The 26,130-nt window shown below is 38.0% G+C and overlaps 1 protein-coding gene across 3 annotated transcripts in view; it reads left to right on the forward strand.

Moving 5' to 3' along the window:
* The window catches only part of SCEL (sciellin), a 310,273-nt gene that overhangs the window by 123,505 nt on the left and 160,638 nt on the right, over nucleotides 1-26,130 (forward strand). For all 3 annotated transcript variants that reach the window (XM_053216814.1, XM_053216816.1, XM_053216808.1), the window contains 2 exons: nucleotides 13,520-13,623; nucleotides 24,634-24,907. The gene's annotated coding sequence lies outside the window, so the exon portion shown is untranslated. The remainder of the gene's footprint in view (nucleotides 1-13,519; nucleotides 13,624-24,633; nucleotides 24,908-26,130) is intronic.

Here is a 26,130-nt window from a genome sequence, read left to right on the forward strand (position 1 = left end):
ATTTGTATTTATTTTTAATAAGGACCACAGAACTGTTTTCAATTTTGAACACATGGGGAGTAGAGAGTGCTTCAATTCAGCTTGTGAATCCTCAGGTTAGAACAATGGTTTCCAGTCCCCTAATGCATTTAGAAATGCAGTCTCTGTGGATGGATCTCAGTATCTGTTGTAGCTCCCATTAATCCTCATCTTTCTGTTTTTTAAATAGCCTCCATGCCCAACTTGGGGCTTGAACTCAGGACCCTGAGATTGAGAGTCACACGCTCTACTGACAGAACCAGCCAGGCACCCCCTTCATCTTTTCTTTTATATTCAAGTTTGCCATTGTATTAAGCCGAAGCAACAAAGTATAAGGAATTCTTATGATGGAGAAAAGAACTTATACCTTCAGTAGCTCTGAGGGTGACTGACTCTTTTGTGTGAGCAGTGTCCCTGAATAGGAGCAGGCTCTGCTGTCTCCATCAGTAAACAGGTGCGAGGACAGCTGTGTCAGGAGACCCCTTGTGAACACTAGGGAAATACATAGCAAAGTGTTTGGAAGAAGGCTAAACTTAGTGGAGGACTGCTCATGCTTAGTAATATTTATTGACCCCTGCCTTATTAGAAACATTAATTTGTAGCACCTTTAAAATGATGTGGTTTCCTGATATCAAGACATTTTCTTTTCTGGTTCATATTGGTTTTACTATTGCCTTTACTGGTAAGTAGATAGAACCCTGGGTTGACCTCCAGGTGTAGCAAGAATAGAGAACAGAGGATTTGGGTCATCTGGAAAACAGTATTGAGCGTTTAAAGGGTAAGGGCTCAGTTGGTTAGGCATCCAACTCTTGATTTTGACTCAGGTCATGATCTCACAGATTATGATCTCACAGGCTTGTGAGTTCCAGCCTCACGTTGGGCTCTGCCTGCAGAGTTTGCTCAGGATTCTGTCTCCCTCTCTCTCTGCTCCTCCCCCACTCAAGCGTGAGTGCGCTCTCCCCCTCTCTCCCTCAAAAATAGGTACATACATTTTTTTTAAAAAGAAAGTTTAAAGGGTAAGGGCTTTAGAAATGTGATTTTGAATCACAGCTTTGTATCTAACTGGATGAGCTTGGGCAAGTCCTTTAACCTCTCAAAGGCTTTGCTATCTTCTTTTGCAATAGCCCCTACCTCCAATGGTTATTGTAAGGATTAAGTTAGATAATTCATGTAAAGTATTTAGCACAGTGACTGGCACATGCTTAGTGCTTGGTAAGTGACAGCTTTTTCTACTGTTGACATGTGATCCCGGAGAATCATTCTTTGTCTGAAATTCCCTTCATCTAGGTTGATTTATAAGTCCTAGGAATACCTCCAATAAAGTAAAACTTTGGAGATTTTTGCATTTGTGCAAAGCAGAATATATTGCCAGAATAATTACCATCAAATTAGCCTTAATATACCCTAAATTATTTCCAATGAACTGGACTATATGTATATTATATATAAAAATAATAATTATAATTCTTATAAAATGATATTAATGTTTTCTTTTTGTTCAATGCAAATTTTATCTGTCAGGAACTTTATATAGGTAATTTTAAGTACTTATAACAATGGCACAAATTAAAGCAAATCAAAACCACAATGAGATATTACCTTACACCTGTCAAAATGGCTAGAATCAAATAAACAAGAAATAACAAATGTTGGTGAAGATGTGAAGAAAAAGGAACCCTGTAGACTGTTGGTGGGAAAGCAAACTGGTGAAGCCACTGCAGAAAACAGTACAGATTCTTCAAAAGATTAAAAATAGAATTACCATATGATCCAGCAACTCCACTACTGGATATTTACCCAAAGAAACCAAAAATACTAATTAAAAAAAGATGTATGCATCCCTATATTTATTGCAGCATTATTTACAATAGCCAAGATACGGAAGCAATACAAGTGTTCATCAATTAATGAATGGATAAAGATGTGTGGTGTATATACATGATGGAATATTACTCATCCATAAAAAAGAATGAGATCTTGCCATTTGCAACAATATGGATGGACCTAGAGGGTATAATGCTAAGTGAAGTAAGTCAGAGAAAGACAAATACCATATGCTTTCACTCGTAGGTGGAATTTAAGAAACAAAACAAAGAAAAAAGGCAAATGAAAAAACAGACCCTTAAATACAGAGAACAAACTGGTGGTTACCAGCGAGGAGGTAGTTGGGGGTATGAGTGAAATAGATAAAAGGGATTAAGAGTACACTTAGTCATGATGAACGCAGAGTAATGTATAGAGTTGTTCAATCAATGTATTGTGCAACTGAAACCCCCATATAACACTGAATATTAATTATACCTCAATAGAAAATAAAAAAATATATATATAATTTTAAGTACTTAAAGCAATTAAGTATCAATTTTCATGTTTTATAGATAAAGCAGAATCTCAGAGTGATTAAGGAACATCTCAAAGACTGCACAACTAGTAAACAGAAGATCTGGGATTCAGAACCAGGTTGTTTTGCTTCAGAGCCTTTGTTCTTTCTGATATACCTGCTGATGTTCAGCGACCATGCCAAGTGGTCTATTAAATTTATCCTTCTAGTTCAATGCAGTGAAAATCAGCAGGTGGTTTTATCTCCTTAGTGAATATCAAATTTTTTGCTGCCAAATTCACAACCTCTGAGAGAATCCTGCATTCTCTTCTTTGCTAGAATCCAGAATCCCTTTAGTTGATTAAATTATTTCCATTGATGTGGATTTCAATTCAATCTAATAACGACAAGGCACTGTCTTGACAAAGGATGTGCTGTTGTTAGGGGTTTTTCTGAGGCAATTCTTTCATAACTTTTTCAGTCAGATGAAGCCGAGAATAGCGTTATTAACATCTGTCCAGTCCATGGCAAAGAAAAATTCTAATCTAGGGAATAGTTTTACCTCTAGTGGATCTTTTCATGAGATTTACAAAATGATTTATAAAAACGAATCAATACAGTTTTAGGAGAAAAAATCAGTGTTAGAAAGATCAAGGATGAATGAGACATAGACAGCTAGGAGGGAGAGACACGGCTATCACCTAAAAGTAAGGTTAAGGGTACCAGGAGAGAGAAGTGTGCACAGTTCAAATCATTGAACTGAATACTGAATGTTGGGTGTGTGCTTCCAAATGATGGAAGGGAATGGAGTGTGCAGAGAAGCTAAAACTCATATGACAAAGTAAAGTGTCACACAACTTGGAGATAGACCAGTAGAAATTGTCCAAGAGGAACACAAAACAGAAAATAAGCAAAATGGTAGACCCATATCCAACCATATCAGCAATTACCTTAAAAATTAATAAACTAAACCTGCCTTGTGTAATATGACTACCACTACCACATGAGGCTATTGAAATTTAAATTGATGAAAATGAAATATAATTAAAAATTCAGTTTCTTAGTTACACCAGTCATATTTCAAGTGCTTAATAGCCATGTGTGGCTATCATATTGGATTGTGCTGATGTGGAACATTTCCATCATCACAGAAAGTTCTACTAGACAATAATGGACACAGAGAAGGTCAAATGGATTAAAAAGAAAAGCCAGATCCAATTGTGTATTGTCTATAAGAGATCCACTTTAAGTATAAGGATATAGAAAGATATACATACAAGTGTCATATAAAAGAGACTACAGGACAAAGAGTATTATTAGAGATAAATAGGAATACTTCATAATTAGAAAAAATTCAATTCAACAAGAAACCCTAACAATTATAGATATTTATATGCCTGTATAGTTTTTTCCCCTGACACCAACTAATTCTCCAATTCTCTGACACCAAGTAGGTGTCCTACAGTTCAATTCGATTGAATTCTGAGACTACCTGGACTTAGTGCAGACCCCACAAATTAAGGTCTGAGTCCCACAGTTTGCACTTCAGACACCTGCCACAAATGGGGTCCCTAGGAGACCTACAGAAGCTGCCATACTGACCACAGGGTCTGGGGTTCGCACAGCCTTCCCTCAGATTCAGTAATTCACTCAAATGAATCCCAGTACTCAGGAAAGCAGTTTACAATTAAGGGTTCATTACATAGGATACAAACTCTAGCACAGACAAATGGAAGCGATGTCTAGGGCAAGGTATAGGGGGAAGGTATGCAAAACTTACATGCCTCTCTGGGCACACCACCCTCCTAGGCCCCTGATGAAGTCACCAACCTAGAAGTTCCCCAAACCCAGTCTTTTAGAGTTTTTAAATGACAATTTTATTATGTAAGCATTATTGATTAAATTATTGGCCATTGGTGATCAATCTCAATCTCCAGGTTCCCTGTCTGTCTCTAATCATTTGGGTGGCTTTTCTGGCGACCAGCCCCGATCCCAAAGCTATCTAGGTCCCTCTCACGGGTCATCTCATATGCATAAACAAGATAGGGAATTCCAGAGGTTTTAGGAGTTCTGTGCCAGAAACCAAAGACAAAGCCCAAATATTTATATTCCTCTATACCACAATGACTCATTATAGAGCCTCCAAACACATGAAACAAAATCAATAGAATCAAAGGGAGAAGTAGACAATTCCACAATCAGATCTGGAGATTTCAGTACTTCTCTCTCACTAATTGAGAAAGCAACTAGACAAAGGACTCAGTAAGAACATAGATGATGTGAACAATCAGAATGTAACTGATATTTATAGAACCCTATACCCAGCAGCTGCAAAGTATGTATTCTTTAAAAATGTACATGATGATAATGCTAGGCTATAAAACAAGCCTCAATAAATCTGAGAGGATTAAAACCATACAAAGTACGTTTTCTAAACCTAAAAAACTGGAAATAAAAAACCTCAAATTTTGGAAACTGAACAACTTTTAGTAATCTGTGGATCAAAGAAAGAATAAGATAAATGGGAAAATATTTCAAACTAAATGATAACAAAATGACAACATATCACAATTTGTGGGATGTAGCACAAGCAGCGCTTAGAAATTTAATCCTTAAAATGCTTATTTAAGGAAAGAAGAAAGGTCTAAAATCAATGATCTAAGGTTCCATCTTAAGAAAGTTGAAAATAAGGGGTGCCTGGGTGGCTTAGTCGGTTAAGTGACTGACTGTTGATTTTGGCTCAGGTTATGATCTCATGGTTCATGAGATCAAGTCCCACGTCGGGCTCTGTGCTGACAGCATGGAGCCTTCTTGGGATTGTCTGTCTCCCTCTCTTGCTGCCCCTCCCTTGCTCTCTCTCTCTCTCTCTCTCTCTCTTGCTCTCTCAAAATAAATAAATAAATAGACAAAAAAAAAAGAAGTTTGAAAACAAAAAGCAAAGGAAGGTTAAAATAGAGGGAAAGAATAATAAAGACTAGAAATCTGTGGAATTAAAGAAAAAAATAGAGAAATTTAGCAAAGCCACGACTCAGAGTGGAAGAAGCTGAGTGGTCTGGGGATGCCAATGGAAGGATGATTGGTCCAAGGGACAGAATGTCATCAGGTCTTTGTAAAAAAAACACCTGGTCACTGTTGTTCTACCATAGTGTTGTGAGGCATGTGTTATTTTTTAACAGCATTTTGAAATTTAAAATATGAGTATAATCTTATCTTGCTCAAAATAAAGGAAGTGTCTGCCACTTTTCTATGCCTCCAATTTCTTTCTTTGCCATTCAACACTCTTGACAAGGCCTCTTCCTGATTTCTCACTATTACCTCTGCTGGGTCACAGCAATATGCAAATTCATGTAGATTCCATTCAAGAGAGGGAGCCCTCAGGGCTGGATTTGGTCTTATTACAGAGTCTCCAGGAGAGTGCTGTCTAGAAGAGAGGGATACATATTCTCGTTTCCACTTGACATGCTGTTAAAACTTACAAATGCCATGTACATTTTTCATGGTATTTGCGAATTTACATTTGTAAGAGTGTAAGTTACAATTTGGTCTATGGAAAATGACAATTTGATCAATGAATGGTGTTAGTTTCTATTTGAATTTGGATTTTTTGTTTAGTTTCTTTTCTTAAGTGACATTCATAAGACTCAATAAAAGTCGAATAGGTTATTTATGCATAAGCAATTGCATTTTATTATGTCATTTCATCATAACATTATTTTGCTTCATCATGTCCTCCCTCCCCCCTCCTTTCTTTCCTCTCTCCTTTCTTTCCTCTCTTTCTTTCTTTCCTCTCTTTCTTTTCTTTTCTTTTCTTTTCTTTTCTTTTCTTTTCTTTTCTTTTCTTTTCTTTTCTTTGCAAGTCAAAACAAACAAACACGCCCGCCTGAAGTGTTTAAAGGAGATTTGTGACCTCAACTAAAAACTAGAAAATATAGAACATTGTTATCCAGAAACTTGTGATATATATGGATTTGGCTATGCCACAGTACTGATATTATTCTCTGCAGCATAACTACAGTCAGTAAAACAGCCTCACCTAAAATGATTTTTGTTCAATCCTCAAATACCGGCATTATTTAAGGGCTCCACTTTGTAGAGGTGGGATGGAGAGAGCTGAAAGAATATGTCTGACTCAGATGTGGTTCAAATACCAGTATTTCTGTAATCTTGACTGTGTCCCTTGAGGGGGTTGAATGTCAATATTTTTAATGCCTACTCCACAAGGTTACAGTGTGCTTTAGAGGAAATAATGTATGTAAAGTGCTGGCACATAGAGACTGTCTGTGTTCTCCCCTCCTTGACCTGTAATACAATAAGCTGTGAGTGACTAGTAGTGTTTGCATATTCAGAGAGCTGGCGTGGCAGATGGGAGGGAGCAAGGCTTTTGAAGCATAGAACAAGACTTACTCTCTTTTGCCATTCATTGGCCATCTGACTTTAGGCTAATTATTTAACCTCTTTGAGTTTCTATTTCGCAATGTGTAAAAAAAGGAAAAGAAGATTGTATCTGTAGACATGTAATGATTAAATGAGTTATGTAAACATTTAGCACAGTGCATGGCATAATTAATGCTCAATTAAGAGTAGCTTCAGTTATATCACTTTTGTACTCTTAAGACTTTCTGTTATTAAGGTTTGCTTTCAAAGTGCCTTCTATTTTCACTGTATTCTAATTATCAAAACCCTCAGGGGGTGCCTGGCTGGCTTAGTCAGTAGAGCATATGACTCTTGATCTCCAGGTCATGAGTTCAAGCCCCACACTGGGTGTAGAGTTTACTTAAAAGAAAAAAAAGAAAAGAAAAAACAACCTCAGGATTGCAGTCAGCAATGTTAGAGCTCAGATCAATTTCTGGTTCAAATAGTGTGTATTTAATTTTATCTCTGCCGCTGTTTATGAGGGCTAGAGAAGCCAATCTCACTGTCCCATATGCTGCAGAGCAAAAAGATGCTCCTGAGCTCAATGGAGGTTATTTTTCATAGCTCTAAGAATCTAATCTTTATGACTGATGACTGTTGTCTTAAGATACATAAAAGTCCCATCCAAGGTATTCATATCGCAGATTATTGATTTCTATTCAACTTGCCTACTTTTCAGTGCAACAGAGTATATGATCAGGGAGGTAAAGAGCAATATTTATTTGATTAAAATTTCTTCAGCTTGATCTGCTTGTTGCTAGTGGCAACCAACAAAAGAATAGATCTAAAATGACAGGTCACAACCACATTGATAACAGTCTGTATTTTTATCTTTCCCCAGTTGTGATTTTAAAATAGTCTTTCTAGTGCTTGTAGTCATAAAAATGATTACTATGTAACCACCTTAGATATATTGACAAACCTAAACAACCCTATTTCACTAACGAACCTCTTCCCAGGGCTTGGAGAGTCAGCCTCAGACCACATGGGCCATTGCTATACTAATGGCTATAAGGAAGATGATACTGTTTATATTACAGGAATTATTACCCAAAGTGAATTTCCTATTAATTGGTATGTCTTGGATCAGCATAACATTATATGTTGCAGCAGCATTTACAAGTTTGTATCTTTTTGAAAACAGTATCACTTTCTAAAAACAAAACAAAACAACAACAAGAAAATCTGCATGCAATCTATTAAGCGTTTGGTGGTTCTGTTGTAGAATATACTGAAGTCTCCAAAGGAGACTAAAAATAATATCCTTGGGAGATCTGTTCATAATCCAATGAAATTCAATTAGACTCCTTTCCAAGGACAAAAGAACATCTTTGCAAGCAGGGAAGTATTAACTTTACAAAAGCATGATGCACCTTTGGGTGCATTTGTTGGATCTGCCAAAATTGAACCTTGTATACAGGAAAAAAAACACTAGAGAGTTTGCACTTCCTCCAATCATCCTGTTAATTTGCAAGCCAATGGAGATAATCTTGGAGCACAGGATTTGATCTCTGCATGCTATGATTCTCTCTGTCTGGCTCTTGGAGTGTCACATTCACGTGGACAGGACTTCCAGAGGAGTGGCCATTATCAAATTTACAATAAGACTGCAGCTGATTGGAAGCCTTTTGGGTGAAAATCTTGTGTGCTAAGTTGCATTTCTTGAGACCACAGAAAGGTCTCCATGCACTCCACATTAAAGGGCAGGATACCCTGAGGAGGAACATTTTAGGCTGTTAACAGTTACAGCCCAGTGGGGGAGTTGGGGGGCAGAGCATTTCCAAACAGCTGGGAATTAATGGAGCCCTTACTCCTGAGGAGGGGCGACCTTTAGCAATAAGATTTGACACAAGAAGCATAATGCAGGGAGAGCCTCTCTGAGCTGAGCAAGGCAAGAGGGCAGAAGACGCCAAGAAGTGGTGTGAGAGAATCAAAAACATTTTGTTCACTTCATAAAATTTCCTTAGCCTGCACTCAAAATAATCCCAATTTTTAAAAATGTGCTTAAAAAAAGTTTGGTCTAGCCAAAGTCACGAGATACAAGTAACAGTCCCCCATTTGTCTTTCTTCTAAGTCTGTACAGTGTTGCAACACTGCTTATCTTCTTGCTTGAATTTGCCACAGGGAATGAAGATCTGACTTTCCTGGCTCTGAGCCCCAAGTTGGCTCTGAGTGAGTGTTGCTAGGGTGAAGGTTGGAGTACTGAAGAAGCGCTGACTAAGCTATTAATCTTAACTCTGCTTGCCTTCTCTGTGCTCACTCAAACTGGAATGGACTGGAGCCCTCCTTGTCTCTAGGGCTCACCAGGGGGCACTATTTATTAGATCAGAAAACAGCTTTTGCCTCTGGGAGGAAGAATTTGGCCCCAGCCCTGAGCAGCAGGCCTTCATGCACTCAATGAGCAGGTGTGTTTCCCTTGTGCTCTCCACTGCCCAGGCAGTGCCCTGTGCACATAATGAGACTCCTCCATCAAGGGCACATGAGAACATGCTCTCTAGCTTGGTTTTTCCCATCCATGATGTTCAAAAACATCCAATCATGTTTTTTATTCATTAATTTGAAGTTCTTTCCATTTTCTCTTTGTCCTTGGGAAACCCCAGCTCATTGTCTTGCCTGGATTTTCTCGACTTGTTTGCTTCATAACATTTCTTCTGTCAGTACCACGTTTCTACAAAATGCCCCAAATTTTGAATTTTTGTGAAACCCTAGTGTTTTTTTGTGAACTTGCTAAAGTAGATCCTTCCTTCCTTCCTTCCTTCCTTCCTTCCTTCCTTCCTTCCTTCCTTCCTTCCTTCCTTCCATTCCACATCGTCTTCCTTCAGGTATGAATTGTGCAGTAATTCTTTCCATGCGAAAATTGCAATGTGATTATTGAATATTAGGACCAGAGTTCTGAGGCCTTAGTGACCTTGTATTAGGTTCTTGTTGCTGCTATAACCACAAATTTAGTGACTTAAAACAATATAATTTTATTGTCTATATTTCTGGAGGTCAGAAGGCTGGAATGGCCTCATTGGGCTAAAATCAATGTGTCATCAGGGCTGTGTTCCTGTGTTCCTTTTAGAGACTTTAGGAGACAACTGCTCCTTGTCTTTCCCCACGTCTACAGGCCACCTTGCATTCCTTCAGTGGTGGCTTCTCACTGTCAAAGCCAGCAGTGGCCAGTCAGGTCTTTCATGCTCTACTCTGACTTTATTTCCCTCATCAAAGCCCCTTCTCTGACTCTTTCACTCTTGCCTCCCTCTTTTCACTTAGAAGGACCTTGTGATTACATTGGGCCCACCCAGATAGGCCAGGATGATCTCCCCAGCTCCAGATCCTTGATTTAATCCTGTCTTAGAAATCACTTTTGCCATGTGAAACAATATATTCCCACATTCCAGGGATTAAGATGTGAATATATTGGGTGGGGTTGGGGGAATGATATTCTGCTTATTATAGACCTACTGGGCTCTTAAAAAAACAGGTTGAAATGGTAGCTGCATCTAACGTAGACTCTGAATCTCGAAATCTTGGCCCAAATGCTTGCTCATCTTCTCTGCCCTAAGTCCAGTAGAACAGTACCTGATGTCATATTTTCATAGAAGAGTATATTGCATTATAATAATGAATTCTTAATGTGTGCATGTAGGCAGGTAATACACATCTTAGCTAAAAATGAGCTAGACTCTGCAAAATGTCACCTTATATTTTGGCACTTTTACAAATAGTTTCACACACTGGCTCATTTTAGTAATGGCATATGAATACTGTTTTGTGTGCTATAATATTTCCCAACTTTTGTCCTTCTGTTTTTGTGCTTCATTTTCTTTTCTCCCCAAAAAAGATTAGAGGAAAGGTCTATTATATTTTCTTGGAAATATTATATATTGGAAATATATATATTGGAAATATTATGTATTGGAAATATATATATTGGAAATATTTCTTGGAAATACGAAAGCATGGCCTGTAATGACAGCAATGATATAATTATCATTATTCTACTGAGGTGATTTATAAGATACAGTAAAGCGTCAATAAACATCATATAGTCTGCCAGTCCCTGTGTGTTCATAGAAATAAAATGTCACTCCTGTCCTTGAAGAATCCATAGTTTACTAGGAGAAAGAGATCATGCACAGAAGAGAGAATTGGCAGCCTGTAGGAGCAAGATTCGTACTAGAAAATTAAATAATGGTGATTCAAATTTTGTTAGTAGAGGACATTCAGACTTTAAACATTGCAAGCAAAGGTATTTCATTGGGAAATGGAGGTAAATGTCACTTCCTTAAGTTTGTATATGGAACAAAGGGGGTTAGCAATTACAATACACATTGAAATAGTTGATTGGAGTTTGGGTTTTGTTAAGATATAGTTTCTCCATTTAATTTTATTTTATTGGAGAAATCAGGATAATGTTTGTTATGCCCAGAATTCCTGATCCCCAAAGACCACCAGGGAGCCGAGTCCGATGCAAAAGCAAAAGAGCCTTTATTCGAGCTAGCTCGAGCTCAATCCCCTACCTGCACCGATGCAGCGGTGAGATACCAGGGAGAGAGAGCGAGTTTCAAAAGCACAAAGGTTTTATTGGGGTCTAGGGGCAGTTGGTGAGGTAATGGCTGTGGCCTCAGCCGATTGGCTGGGGAAGGGTCGTGGCTTCGGCCGATTGGCTGGGGAAGGGTCAGAGTCCTGTTACGCAGGTCGCTGGGCGTGTTTTGATCCAGAAGTTACTCAAGGGGAGGAGGCGTGGTCAAGGTGGAGGACACAGAACAAGATGGAGTCGGCCGGCGTAGGTCCGCCCTTTCATATTTACCTTTCAGATTTATTTTAGTAATGTTCACACACATATGTAAAGTTTCTGCTGCTCAATAAATGCTCAGGAAACTAACTAGGATGTATGTTCATCCAGGGAAATGTCTGAGGTTTTCCTTTGTTTCCCTTTAGTGTGGATATTCAAGAAATGTTGCCAAATAAGAAACTGCTTAGATGCTAACACAAGAGCACATGCTGAAACTGCCTTTTAAAATGCAAGCCAGCTGGCTGCTCTAGACCAACTCTTAGGAAGAAAGCCTTCTTCATCTAATTCGTAAATGGGAAATGGGATTGCCAGGCCTCACTGGCTTGTTTATTTATTTATTTTTTGTTTGTTTAAACTATGCATTGTTGGATAACTGTAACAACATTAAGAAGAGGGTGCACGAGTAAAGTAAGGAGTGACCTTTCATGAAGCAGTGTTATAACCATCTCCATGGAAGAGCATAGAGATGATTCATGCAGGAAGCATGGAATGGTGTGGCCTCTGGCAAGCACAGTTGATAAGCGGGAAGTGTGTCTGTGTATACCAACCTGGCAGGTGCGTGTGTGTGTCTTACACGAATATGTTCTATATATGGTTCTCTCTCTCTCCATATATGCAGGGGAGAGCATGAAACAATGTGGAAACGGGCAGCTGTAAGTTTGTTCTTTGCATTTATAGGATCTGATTCTGCTTTTATTTGTTTATTAATGTGTTCTTAGTTTTTATCTTTGTTATTGTCTTTTGCTTTTAAATTTTATTTTTATTTTTTAAATTTTTAAATTTAAATCCGAGTTAGTTAACATATAGTGTAACAATGGTTTCAGAAGTAGAATTTACATATAACACCCAGTGCTCATCTCAGCAAGTGCCCTCCTTAATGCCCATCCCCCACCAACACCCCTCCAGCAACCCTCCATTTGTTCTCTACCTTTAAGAGTCTCTTATGGTTTGCCTCCTTCTCTGTTTTCTCTTAGTTTTGTTTCCCTTCCCCTATGTTCATCTGTTTTGTTTCTTAAATTCCACATATGATTGAAGTCATATGGTATTTGTCTTTGTCTGACTGACTAATTTCACTTAACATAATACACTCTAGTTCCAGCCATGTTGCTGCAAACAGCAAGATTTCATTCTTTTTGATCACCAAGTAATATACACACACACACACACACACACACACACACACACAAATAAGGGAAACAAAAATAAAAACAGGGTGGCAAACCATAAGAGACTCTTAAATACAGAGAACAAACTGAGGGTTGCTTGAGGAGTGTTGGTTTATATATATATATATATATATATATATATATATACACACGCATACACACACATATATATACACATATAAATATATACACATAGATACACACCACATATATATATATGTATATATATATGTATATATACATATATATATATATATATACATATATATATATCTCACAATATCACATCTTCTTTATCCATTCATCAGTCGATAGACATTTGGGCTCTTTCCATAACCTGGCTATTATTGATAGCGCTGCTATAAATATGTGTTTTGTTTTTTAGATTCCACCTGAGTGAAGTCATATGATATTTGTCTTTCTCAGGGGAGGAGGATAGGGGGAATGGGCAAAAGGGGTGCAAACAAGTGGGCCTCCAGTTATGGAATAAATATGACATGGGAATAAAAGACACAGCACAGAGAATATAGTCAATGGTATTGTAACAGCGTTGTATGGGTAGAGATGGTACCTACACTTGCAGTGAGCATGGCATAACATCTAGAGAAGTTGAATTGCTGTGCTGTACATCTGAAACTAATGTGACACTTTGTCCACTATACGCAAATAAAAAAATTCAAAAATAGAAAAAAAGGAAAAGAAAACAACAAAAAATGTGAAAATAAGTGCTGATTTCTCCCTATCTATCTATGTATCTATGTGTCTACCTATGTATCAAAAGCATTTATTTTCATACTCTTTATGCTCTCCCCTGTGTTGCAGGACTGGAAGCTCTGAGAACCCTGTTTTTGAGATGCCTCTGCTTTTGGTTTTCTGGGTACAATTTATGTTCTGTCAATGAAATGAGCTCATGCAAGATCCCAAAGGTAACATATAGGCTTAATGAAACCATGTATGAAAAAAAAGAACTTGTTTGCAATTATAGGTAATAATTTTCCTGATCCTGAAGGTAACATATAGGCTCAATGAAACCATATATGAAAAAAAGAATTTGTTTGCAATTATAGATAATAATTTTTCTAATTTATTGGTTTTTTAAGTTTAGAATTGTAAGGAGAGAACTTTCTCCCCTTTAAAGCAAGAAATCGCTGTTCAGCTTTCACTACAATGATTGAATCCTTTATTCGACAAAAAGGGAAATGAATTTTTTTCCCTGTAGCTGACTTTTTATGTGACATTGTTTGAGAGACTGAGCACAAAATTTTTAAACAGATGACAAGGCTGTCACCTTTGAGTGGCACAAATTTAGTAGCAACAGTGGAGTTTTTATTATGATTTCTTTTTAATATGAAACCCCAAAGTTATTCCTCTATTCCTTCACGATGAAATCGCATTGAGTGGCAACCTTAAGACAGTGATTAGGAGGAAAGGCGAATGTGAGAAAGGCAGTGTAATTTTCATCTAAGAAACAGCCCTAGATTTGTGGGAAGGTAATTGTATGTATTACTGAGCTGTGTGATGATCCTCCCATTTGAAAAGTTCATCTCCAAGAAGCATTCAATCAGGAGAGCTATCAACAGATCTGGCCTTTGATAAACACATCCACTTTAATAGCAGTCTCTGAGATGAAAGGTTTGGATTCTTTCAAGGAAACACAAATTCATGGTACTCCGGCTCTGCAGCCTGAAAATATGAAATTAAAACACTAGTATGCTGCCTTGAAAACCATCAAATTATGCTAGAATCTTACTTTTAGACACAAAAGGAAGACATTCGTAACACACAGCATGTTACTAATTCGTCTCTCTTTATTCCTAAAATGATTTAAAGCAACTGGCAAGGATAGGAAAGTACTGCTTCTTGGCCTGATGTAAAATGAGGGATTGCCCAAGATAATCTGTAAGGTGTCTTCCATATTATTCTCTTTTATGAGAAATTTTGGGGAGTTTGTCTTTCAAAACTTCATTATAATAGATCATACGGCGAAGTCTTCATGATAAACCTCCTTATGTGGTGGTTAAGATAGACCTAAATTCATCCTAGAATCTACCTAGTATTTGGACTGTTGTGATTCTGAAGCTTACATGTATTCATAGAGTTATAAATTTAACTCCTTGGAAAATTAGGAGACGAGGATTTATTCTCTGTTCTTGTTACTAACTTAGTGAATTTGGCCAATGCTTGCCACTTTTCAATGGCACAAATCTGATAACAACAGGAGAGTGTTTTCTTACAATCTGTATATTACATAAGTTCTAAAACTGAGCTTCGTGATTTGGAGGGAAGGTAGTTAAGAGGACCGTTTACTTTTCATCTACTGAAACAATGCTTAACTTTTGAAAGGTAATTGTATCACTGAAAAAAGTGGAGTTTCTTCCCTGACTAAATGGACTTCTCTTAAAGACAGAGTGTCAGTTTTATCTTGTTGGGAAATTTTTCTAGCCCATATTTTATGTGTTTTAAAAAAAGAGCTTAGGTGGCATAATTCACAATGGCCAAAAGGCAGAAGTAATGCAAATGTCCATCAACAGATGAATGAAGGAACAAATGTGATCGATACAAACGTGGAATATTATTCAGCCTTAAAAAGGAAAGAAACTCTGACACATTCTACAACATGGGTGAACCTTGAGGACATTATGCTAAGTGAAATAAGCCAGTCACAAAAGGACAGACATTGTATGATTTCACTTCGGCAAAGTACCTAGGATAGTCCGATTCATAGAGACAGAAAGTAGAATGGTGGTTGTCAAGGGCTGGAGGAGTGGCGATTGGGGAGCTGGTGTTTAATGAGTACAGAGTGTCAGTTTAGGAAGACGAACAAGTTCTGCAGATGGACGGTGGTGAGGGTTACACAACAATGTGAACGTCCTGAAGCTATAGCACTGTAAACTTAAACGTGGTTAAAGTAGAAATTTTATGTTATGTCTCTTTTATCCAAGTCAAAAAATTGTTTAAGAAAAAAAAATTTTTTTAATGACTTCAACTGCATTTTCATGTTTACCCCTTGTCCTAATTTAAGAGGGGCATAAGTCCTGTTTCTCCAAAATTCTGTGTCTCTACTGCTTTAAGCATGAATAAAATGTCGCCAATGGCTTTTTGCCTCATTTTAGGATGTCTCTTTTGGTAGCCATCAGCTCTGAGACAATCTTTGTGGCTCTGAATTCAGTTAAAATTAGAATTATATTTAAGTTGCATCTTCCATGTGTTTTACAACTACAAATATGGACAGCAAATGAAGAAAAATAATGCTACCATATTGGAAAGTTGCCTTTTGGAAAATTATACATATGACAGTTTATATAAAAGATGTGATATTACCATGTCTATTTAGTGAACACATTTTAAAATGGACATTTTGGCATCAAGTAAAAGATGCTTATAAAATATTTTCTTATTTTAACTGGGAACCCCAGTTATTGATGATATGCTTCTTGTTCCCCTATGAATATTTGACCAAATTTTAATGTTATTTTACATTTTTAAGGTGCTTAAAGTAAGCTAATAATGCCTGAAAAGTTGTTTATTTTTCTATTTATTTTGTTATAATAGCTCTCATGAATACCTTTATTTGTCAAAGTTTCATGCCAATAGTACAAAAGTGAGAATGATTTTTCCATTTTTTAAAAGTAAAGTTATAATAATCTATCAAGTGTTTTAAAATTCAATTTCTCATCCAGAAACTTGCATGATATTTGTTTTAGAATACGACTTACCCCCACCCTAGGCTGGTGGTGAAAGATAAAAGAGGACACCAAGCACCTAGACATATTTTTGACAGAATATAAGCACCTTGAATTTTTCCTGTTAAATAGGACCTTTTTAAAAAAAAAAAAGGTTGTTTTTTTTTTAACATTTATTTATTTTTGAGAGACGAGCACAACTGGGAGGAGGGGCAGAGAGAAAATGAGACACAGAACTGAAGCAGACTCCAGGCTCTGAGCTATCTGCACAGAGCCTGATATGGGGCTTGAACTCACAGGGCTTGAACTCACAAACCATGAGATCATGACCTGAGCTGAAGGTGGACACTTAACTGACTGAGCCATGCAGGTGCTCCCCTAAATAAGACCTTTTTAATGATGAGTTTGTTGTTAAGTTTTGATAGAAATTTTTCATAAATTCTTTTTTTAATGTTTTTTTTAGAATTTATTTTTTGAGAGTGGGAGAAAGTGCAAGTGGGGAAGGGGCAGAGAGAAAAAGAATGAGAGAGAATCCCAAGCAGGCTCCACACTTTCAGCATGGAGCCTTGATGTGGGGCTCAAACTCACAAACCGTGAGATGATGATCTGAGCCGAAGCCAGACGCTTAATCAACTGAGCCACCCAGGCGCGCCTTTCATAAATTCTTAATTCTTTTATAGACAAACTAATTTAGAGTAAAATAACCTTTACAAAGAATAACCAATAACCTGTAATTTTGTACTGAATTTAAAGGTGAAAGCATTTGTGATGTAAGCACAAACACACTTGGAAGTTTCAGGAAAGTTATTAGCAGAGAAGTCCTGTTAAGTCATGAGTGGCAGCAGGGGCAAGGACAAGTGAGGCAGAACTTTTATCGTTAAATACATCTTGGGCAGCAGTGACCCTGGCTTTGGACAACATTCCTTATAATTATCTTTTTCTCCCAAATCAATTGCAAAATGTAGAGTTTCAAGTGCTCCCAGGAGATGGTTATGTCAGTGACAATGAATTTCATGGTGGAAAGTCTGTGTGATTGGAGTCCATTCGGAGTCAGTTATTTCCTCATGAATGGTTTGAATTTATTTTGGGTCAGTCTGAGTAAATGTCAAGTGCTTTTTCACATGGCGAAAGTGAGCTCTTCTGTGGGCACTTCCTATGAAACCCAGATATCATGGCAAAGATAGTTCCTCAGTCTTTCATGGGCAATTCCCCAAATCCAAACTCTTCTGAAAACTCAGACTTTCGTTTTACAACTTCATTGATGATATTATTGGAGCTGACCTGATGTAGCTATTTAGAGTTTTAACTAGTTCTACTTATTATAAATATTTGTACACTGAACGGTGGAAATATTAATGTTTGACTACACATGCTGCCCTAGAGCCTGCCAGGCGTGTTCCATAATGTGATATGTGCACACAAATCAGAGCATTTCTGAATTCCCAAACACCTCTGACTATAAAGGGACTCAGAAAAGGGATTTAGGTCTATACTATATAAATATTTGTGTTACTACTACTAAGTAATGATATTCTTTCATGAAACAAATATTTATTGTATGCATACTGTGACAGGCACTGCGCTGGGGTGGGATATACAATAGCAAGGAAAACATGTATAATCCCTGCTGTCTAGTTGGGGAAACAATCACATGCACAGCTATATAATTATAGACATATCTCTGTCTATCTGTGTATCTGCATGTTATATATATTTATATATATCAGATATATATATATATATTATATTATTGTATACAATATATCATGTACATATTAAATATGTGATTTATATAATTATAGATATATATTACAGATAATCACATGTACAGGTATATAATTACAAATTGTGTTAGATGGTATGAAAGAAAAGAACAGAGTTCAGGAAAAAATGGGGGAAGGTCTAATTTAGGTTGGTGGATCAGGGAGTATTTGAATGAAAACCTGAAGAGTTACAAGGAGTAGCAGGTGAAGGGGATGGGGAAAATAGCCCATCTAGAGGAAACAGGTTGTGCATAGGTACAGGGGTAGGAAAAATCTTGGCAAACAGGAAGGGTAGGAAAAGACCATATGCTTAGGGCATGGCAAGGGATAAGAAACTAAGATGAGATGAAGATTTAGAAGCAGCAAAGGCTAGATTATTCTGAATGGGCCATGGAAAAGACAAATGTATTTCTATTTGCTGAGGAGTGATATAATCAAATTTAATTTTTAAATTATTCTAGGATATAATACGAATTCTAAGAATGAATTGGAATTGTGCAAATTGGAAGAAAAAAACATTTCAGGTGAGAGATGAAAGGAAGGAAAGAACAGAGTGAAGGAAATGGAGATGAAAAGAAAGAGATAGAATCAAAAGTTAATCTAGAGAGAAGACTGGCAGGACTTAGTAATGGATTGGCCACAGCAGTTGAGGGAGAGGCTTGCTATTTTCTGGATGAATGGAGGTGTCATTTGCCAAGAAGAAGAAGATTGGAATAGGAGTGTGTTGGTTGGGGCCGGGGTGAGGGGAGAGCAAGAGTTATGTTTTAGGCACGTTAAGTTTGTGATGTCTGTATGATATCCAAGTGGACATGTCAAGTAGACATTTGGATACACAGATCTGGAGCTGAGATATAAATCTGGAGGCTATTAATTTGAGAGTTGTAATACAGATAGATTTAAAGCATAGGAACAGATGAGGATACTTAAAGAATGAAGACAGAGAAGAAGTTCAAAAACTGACCTTCAGCCTTGTTGAGGAATTTCAACATTTAAAAATCAGGAAGCGGAAAAGGCAACGATGGGGAGTGAGTAGGAGTGGCCAGACTGGTAGGAGAGGAACCTGGTGACGGTGGCATCAAAAAATCCAGGGGCTCCTGGGTGGCTCAGTCAGTTGGGCATCTAACTCTTGATTTCGGCTTAGGTCATGATCCCAGGGTCACAGGATTGAGCCCCATGTTGGGCTCCATGCTGAGCTTGGAGCCTGCTTGATTCCACCCCCCCCCCTCCCCATCTCTCTCTTTCTCTATCCCTCTGTCCCTCCCCCAACTAAAATAAAAAATGAAAAAAAAAAGTAAAAATACAGGAGAACGGGATTTAAGAAGCAAGTGCTCAAGAATGTTGAATGCTGTGAAGAAGTAGGAGAGAAGGGATCTGAATGGCTCTTCGTTTTTGACAAGTGAGTTATGCCTTTTGTGAGAGCAGTTTCCATAACCAAATTGGGTAGGTCAATTGGTGATAGGGTGGGGTGAGTTTTTGTTTGTCTGTTTGTTTGTTTTTGTTTTTGTTTTTCTCCAGAAGCTTAGTTTTGAGGGAGACACAGAGAAACAGAGACAAATAGAGATAGATGCAGGGGCAAAGGGATTATTCAAAAGATAGGAGCTATGAGCGCATGCCTGAATATTGATGGGGACTAATGAGGAGAGAGAAAAAAAAATGCTGAAGATGCCTTGGAAAGAAGGGATTGAAGGAGTTGAGGCCAATGTTTACTCTGTATCAGGGTACCATGATACACTGGGTACAGGATACAGAGACACTGTGATGTTACATACATTAGCCCACTTTAAGCCTTACAACAGCACTACGAAAAAATATCACAGTTATAACAAACACGTCATTAGAATCTAAATGGCTAGAAGTCCAGTGACAATGACTCCAGGTTACTCACATCTACTAGAAATATCCTCGGAGTTCAGAGGAAAGTGCAGATGTTTCTATACTGCTCCCCTTACTTGTCTTCCAGTCACTGCCAACTTTGTTCTCAGCAGGAGCTCATGGAGTTCCTTCTTCCCTTGGTCTCCTCCTCATTCCCACATCATTCTCTGCCCTCTCCTTCAGTGCTGACTATATCATTGTACTACTTTGACCTACGCTGATGAGTTCTCTTTGCATTGTATCCCCCATTCTTGGGAAGCATCCATAAAGTCCAACAGAAGCTAATCTCGATCAGTTCACATAGTGCATCTTGGACTTACTCACTTAATGAAATGACTGTTGTGTGCTAGGTACTGTACTATATGGTGGTAAACAAACAGACATGGGGTTTATGGTCTAATGTGTGTGCATGGATGAGGGAGTGCAAAGGCTTAGTGAGTGAACCAGCAAATTATTTTAAAAAGATAATTTCAGGGGTGCCTGGGTGGCTCAGTCTGTTAAGCATCCGACTCTTAATTTCAGCTCAGATCATGATCTCAGGGTTGTGAAATCAGCCCTGCGTGGGGCTTGATGGGGAGTGAAGAGCTTCTCTGTGCCCCTCCCCCACATGCGTGTGCTCTCTCTCAAATAAATGAATAAAGAAATAAAGAAATAAATAAGCTTAAATAAAGAAATAAGCTTAAAAAAAGATAATTTCAGGTTATGATGAATCTATGGAGAAAATAAACCAGAGCAATGTGGTGGAGAACTGAATATTTACTTCAGATTGGGAGGTCAGGAAAGTTCTGAATATTGTGCTAAAAGACCCCTCTCCACTGAGGGTGAGGATGGACACAAAGAGAACCTTGACCTCCAGGGGAGAATGAGAAGAATCACAGGAGTTAAGGGGAAGGGGTCAAGGTCCAGCGCCCTACTGCCATTTCACAGATAAAGATGCTGAGGGCAGAATTATCTGGCCTGCTCAAGGCCCTTTGACTCAAAAGGGATAACATTACAATTCCAGCCTCTGTCTAGTTATTTCCTGAACAAAAGCACCAGTTCTAAGCCTACAGTATTCCCTGGGAAGCCTTGAACAGGCTGATTTACCTGGCTCTACAAGTGAGGCTATTACCAAAATAAGCATCTTTGGGTAAAATGATTTATGTGCAAACGTATTGTGACTCTTTTGGAGACAATGGGCAATGTCAAATCAAGATTTTCCCTGCCACACCATGTCATCATTGTGAAATTTCATTTTTTTAGACAGGTCTTAAAATTCTGCCAAAGGCCACTTAGTCTTTCCCTTCTCTTCTAGGAAGGAATGTGCCTAAATTTTCCCAGAAAAATGGGTGTTCCCTTCAGAGAAATAGATTGCTCAACCTTGCTCAGTGGCAGCCAACTACAGAGAATCACAACAATTAAGGCAGGATTTGTTTTTTTTCATATCCTACCAAAAGTATTGCATAGAAATCCAGGGCTCTACATGGTGGTCTGTGCTTCACCATTGCAGGAAGGGGTGCAGGAATTGCTATTGCTTGATTGGTGTGGCAGTCCCTTCAAGATTCCCACCAGATACCTGGAGAGTGCCATGAGGTATAACTGTGGAGCATGGCCTGGGAAAATATGGAGAGGTGCTTCTTCTGGTTAGTCTTTTATCTTGAATACAGTTTAGGAGACTAAATGGAAATTGCCTATATAAAAAGCCAAGAAACAGCCTATCTGTTTTAAAAGAGAGAAAAGGGAATGCAATGATAATTACATGGTTAGAAAATAAGATTTATGAGGAAAGATTAGAGAAGATGGGGAAGGGTGAATAGAAGGCTGAAGGCATCAGATCCAAGATTGGTGCTTGTTTCTGTTTCCTCCCCATCGCTGGGCAGGACCTCAGATTCCCCTGAAAATCCTCTGGAATACTTCAAGGAATCTCTCTAAGCTCTGCTTCCTACCTTCTTCTGGTGTCCTCTTCCCTTTCTCCCCCATTTCTTCATGCCTGGTTTATTTCTCCCTATGGAAGCCTATAGTTAATTGTCTTATTGAGCTGTGTTGTTTTCTGGCTCTCTACCCTTTTCATAAGAACCATTTGCCATTCCCATCTAGTGGTTAACTAAAAGAAGACCGTGTTGGTTTCTGGCACATAATTTTGCTTACTAAATGTTTTTTGAATTAAATATTCACAGTATCGTTGCCTTGGCTATCTTGTTAGTCTGGTGCTTCATGAGTGAATGACACAGAGAGAGAGAAAACAGAAAGTCTCTGTATTCACACCAATTCCCAGTAGCTTGATTTTCCCATTCCAGCTCACATCCATGAAGATCTTTCATCAATTTTCTCAGACTGTTGTATTAGTGGGGACAGGCCAACTGTTACAACACAGAATGCCAAAATTTTAAAGTTGAGAATTTGGATTGAAAATCCAAAATAAAAATTTGTCACTCATATTACAACCTTAGCCTGGCTGGCTGGCTTTACCAGGCAGGTGTCCTCCAAAGAGCAATGTAGGCTTTAGATCCTTTTCTTTTCTTTCTTTAAATTTTTATTTAAATTCTAATTAGTTAACATACAGTGTGATATTGTTTTCAGGAGTAGAATTTAGTGATTCATCACTTACATATAGCACCCAGTGCTCAACATGACAAGTGCCCTCTTTAATGTCCATCATGCATTTAGCCCATGCCCCACCCACCGACCCTCCATCAACCCTCAGTTTGTTCTCTATGGTTAAAAGTCTCTTATGGTTTGTTTCCCTCTTTCTTTTTCCCCCTTTCCATATGTTCATCTGTTTTTATTTCTTAAATTCCACATATGAGTGAAATCATTAGGTATTTGTCTTTCTCTGACTGGCTTATTTTGCTTAACATGATACACTCTAGCTCCAACTACATCATTGCAAATGGCAAAGTTTCACTCTTTTTGATGGCTGAATAATATTCCATATATATATGGATTATTCCATATATATATTCCATATATATGGATTATTCCATATATATATTCCATATATATAATATTCCATATATATAATATTCCATATATATAATATTCCATATATATATATATATATACCATATCTTCTGTATCCATTCATCAGTCAGTGGACATTTGGGCTCTTTCCATTGTTTGGCTATTGTCGATGCTGCTGCTATAAACATCCAGGTGCATGTACCCCTTCCAATCTGTATTTTTGTATCATTTGGGTAAATACCTAGTAGTGCAATTGCTGGGTTGTAGGGTAGTTCTATTTTTAACTTTCTGAGGAACCTCCCTCCTATTTTCCAGAGTGGCTGCACCAGTTTGCATTCCAACCAATAGTGCAAGAGGGTTCCCGTTTCTCCACATTCAGATCCTTTTCTTGATCCTTAGACTTCTCCATTCAATGGGTGCAGTGGGAAAAAAGAGAGAAAGTGTATATGAGGCTTGGAAGTAGTATATGACTATTCATATACTGTTCATTCTATTCATATCCCATTTACCAACACCCAGTTGCAAGGCTACATCCAATTGGAAAAGTGGCCATACCTTGACACCAAGAAGTGTAGTTGGAAAGAAAGGAAAAATCATTTGGTGAACAACTAACTCATTGCTGGCACAGATGCCATGAGGGAGTGTCTGCTTCTATTAATCAAATGACTAACTAAAATGTTAAGTTAAAATATGGCTACCAAAAAGGGTATATACAAAGTTCGCAAAGAATCTTACTATTGGGAAACCATTACATTTTGACATACAGAGTTAAGGAAATGAAATCAAACGTATGAAATTATATTGAAGATTAAAAACATATGGTTGATATGCCAGAATTGTGACACTGCCAATATATTAAATGTTTCCATGACAAAACAATTAGGAATATTATAGTATCCACTGAAGACAATTCAGTCACATTTTTGCCATTTTTGCAGGATATTTGACCCCTTCCCATTTCTCTCATTTTTCATATCTTCAAAAGAAGAAAATACCCCTTGTTTTATCTGCTTACATGTGTTATCATGAAAGAATGAATGAACAAATGAAAAATTGAAAAAGAAAGGAGGGATGGGGAGGAAAAATCATACTTAATACATGCACACTTACTTTTACATTTCAATGCTGTTTTGTTAAACAGTTGAGCCCAATAAATTTTGAGATTTTTCTCCCAACTGTGAAAAAAAATAAACATGCAGAATTTTATTTCAGTATTTGCATTGGCTTCAGGCTTAATTATTTTTCTTTTCTTTTAGTTATACCAGCTTAACCCTCTGCCTATCAGCATTAGCTCCTGGTGCAGGAGCACTATGGGCTTCTGGTGGAGCACATGCTAAAAATAATGAAGAACAAACAATTTCACAAACACCAATACCTGGAGGAGGTTTGGGGAGAAGAGCAGAGCCTGGAGTGAATAAGTAGAAACAGCTCCAAACCAGATTAAAGAACAAAGAGCCCAACTTCTTCCCAAAACAGTCAACCTTTATACGAGCTTTGTGACTCATTCAAATGGCATCACTGGGTGTGAGGATGGAAGGGACAGGAAGGGCTCAGAGCAGAACAACAAGTGGCCTACACTAGCAGTCTGGCAGATTTGATTTTGAAAATTCTGTTGATATTCAGGAAACTAGAGCTTAATGTCTTTCCACATAATCATTCTTTCCTTCCTCTTGTACAGAGCAACTCCAATGTGAGAAATGCTATGTGAGACACTACCCAGTCAATACATCCTTTTGAGGTATATCAATTAAGCTTGCCCAGCAGTTCAAGAACCTCAAGTTGACTATCCTTCACAAAGGAGGCTAACCAGCTCCTGTGTCTGGAAGGCATGGCCTGAGGCAGCACTGACACCTGGGAACAAAGTGGAGAGCCATCTCTGGAAGCCCTGGGCCTTGCCTCTGGATGGAAGATTCGATTGCCTTAAAAGGGAAGTGCCCAGGGAGATGTGTTGGGTGAGTCGCATCTCTTTTACCTTCTACCTTGCTATCTCTTTCATCCCGTCAACATTTATTGAATTACAGATGTACAAGACAATCTGGACAATTGAGTGATGTGTGAGACACAACCCTGCTTTTTAGGAATGGACAGCAACTATAATATAAGACAGACAGGGCTATCTGAAAGATATAGTTAGGAACTGTACGGTACACCTCTCTCCTGGTGAGACTGGGGAGGTTTCAGAGAGGAACCTGTATATTTGAACTAGGCTTAAAAATGTCGAACTTGCAGGCACTTTAGGTCTGACCATTTACCTTTGTATATGCCTAATTTATTTTACAATCTGTCCTGAAATTTACCTAGTTATAGGCTAGGTGTGCAGTGGAGCCAGATATATAAATTTGGTGCTCAAAACCACTGCAGTGTATGAAAGCTGTTCAGGAATCTTAGAAATCACTAATTCAAATTCCCGTTTCTCGTGGTAAGTAGAATCACTCCAGTGAACCCAAGTAGCCAAATATTTAAGGCATGCCTGATTCTACTGCCCCTGTGTGAATCTGGTTCATGAGATGGAAAGGCAAACCCAGGAACACATAAATCATTAGAGGGGAGATTTGAATAAAACATGGTCAGAAGACCCATTATAAGATGTCTTATGTTAGGCTAAATGAGTTGTTTTTCAGTGCATTCGTATGAAAAATAAGTATTACCTACAAAAATGTAAGCCAAATTGTTCAATAAATTAATCACAGCTATATTTCAGACAAATGGTCGGAGGTCTAAGTATCTGAGACCTACGTATCACACGTGTTCCCTTTTGCTGTCGACAAGTTAGGATTAGTCTCTCACTCTGAAGGAACAAGGATGTAGTTATTTCCCTTTGTGTCAGCTCAAAGTACCTAGAGCCTTTTCCTCCAAGGAACCAGGGTGATGTTCAAGGAAATCCCCATACTGGTTGGCCCAGCTCTGCTTCAGGAAATCAAAATGTGTTGACCCTGACTTGTCTATATATTCATTTCTCTTATGCCTCCAAGATTCTTTAGTTCCCTTTGACAATTGCAGACTGAATCTATAGCCACATTTCCATGGGTAATTCAGCAGTAGCTGATTTGGAAAGCTTCTTGAATGTGACATCACAGTATACACATTCTTCTACTTTAAAATGGCTAAGAGAAAAATTATAGAGTGGAAATAATGGAAAATATCAGATGCCAAGGACCTTAAAACACCTTTTAGT

The sequence above is a fragment of the Acinonyx jubatus genome, chromosome A1 (assembly GCF_027475565.1).
Source record: "Acinonyx jubatus isolate Ajub_Pintada_27869175 chromosome A1, VMU_Ajub_asm_v1.0, whole genome shotgun sequence".
Classification (NCBI taxonomy): domain Eukaryota; kingdom Metazoa; phylum Chordata; class Mammalia; order Carnivora; family Felidae; genus Acinonyx; species Acinonyx jubatus.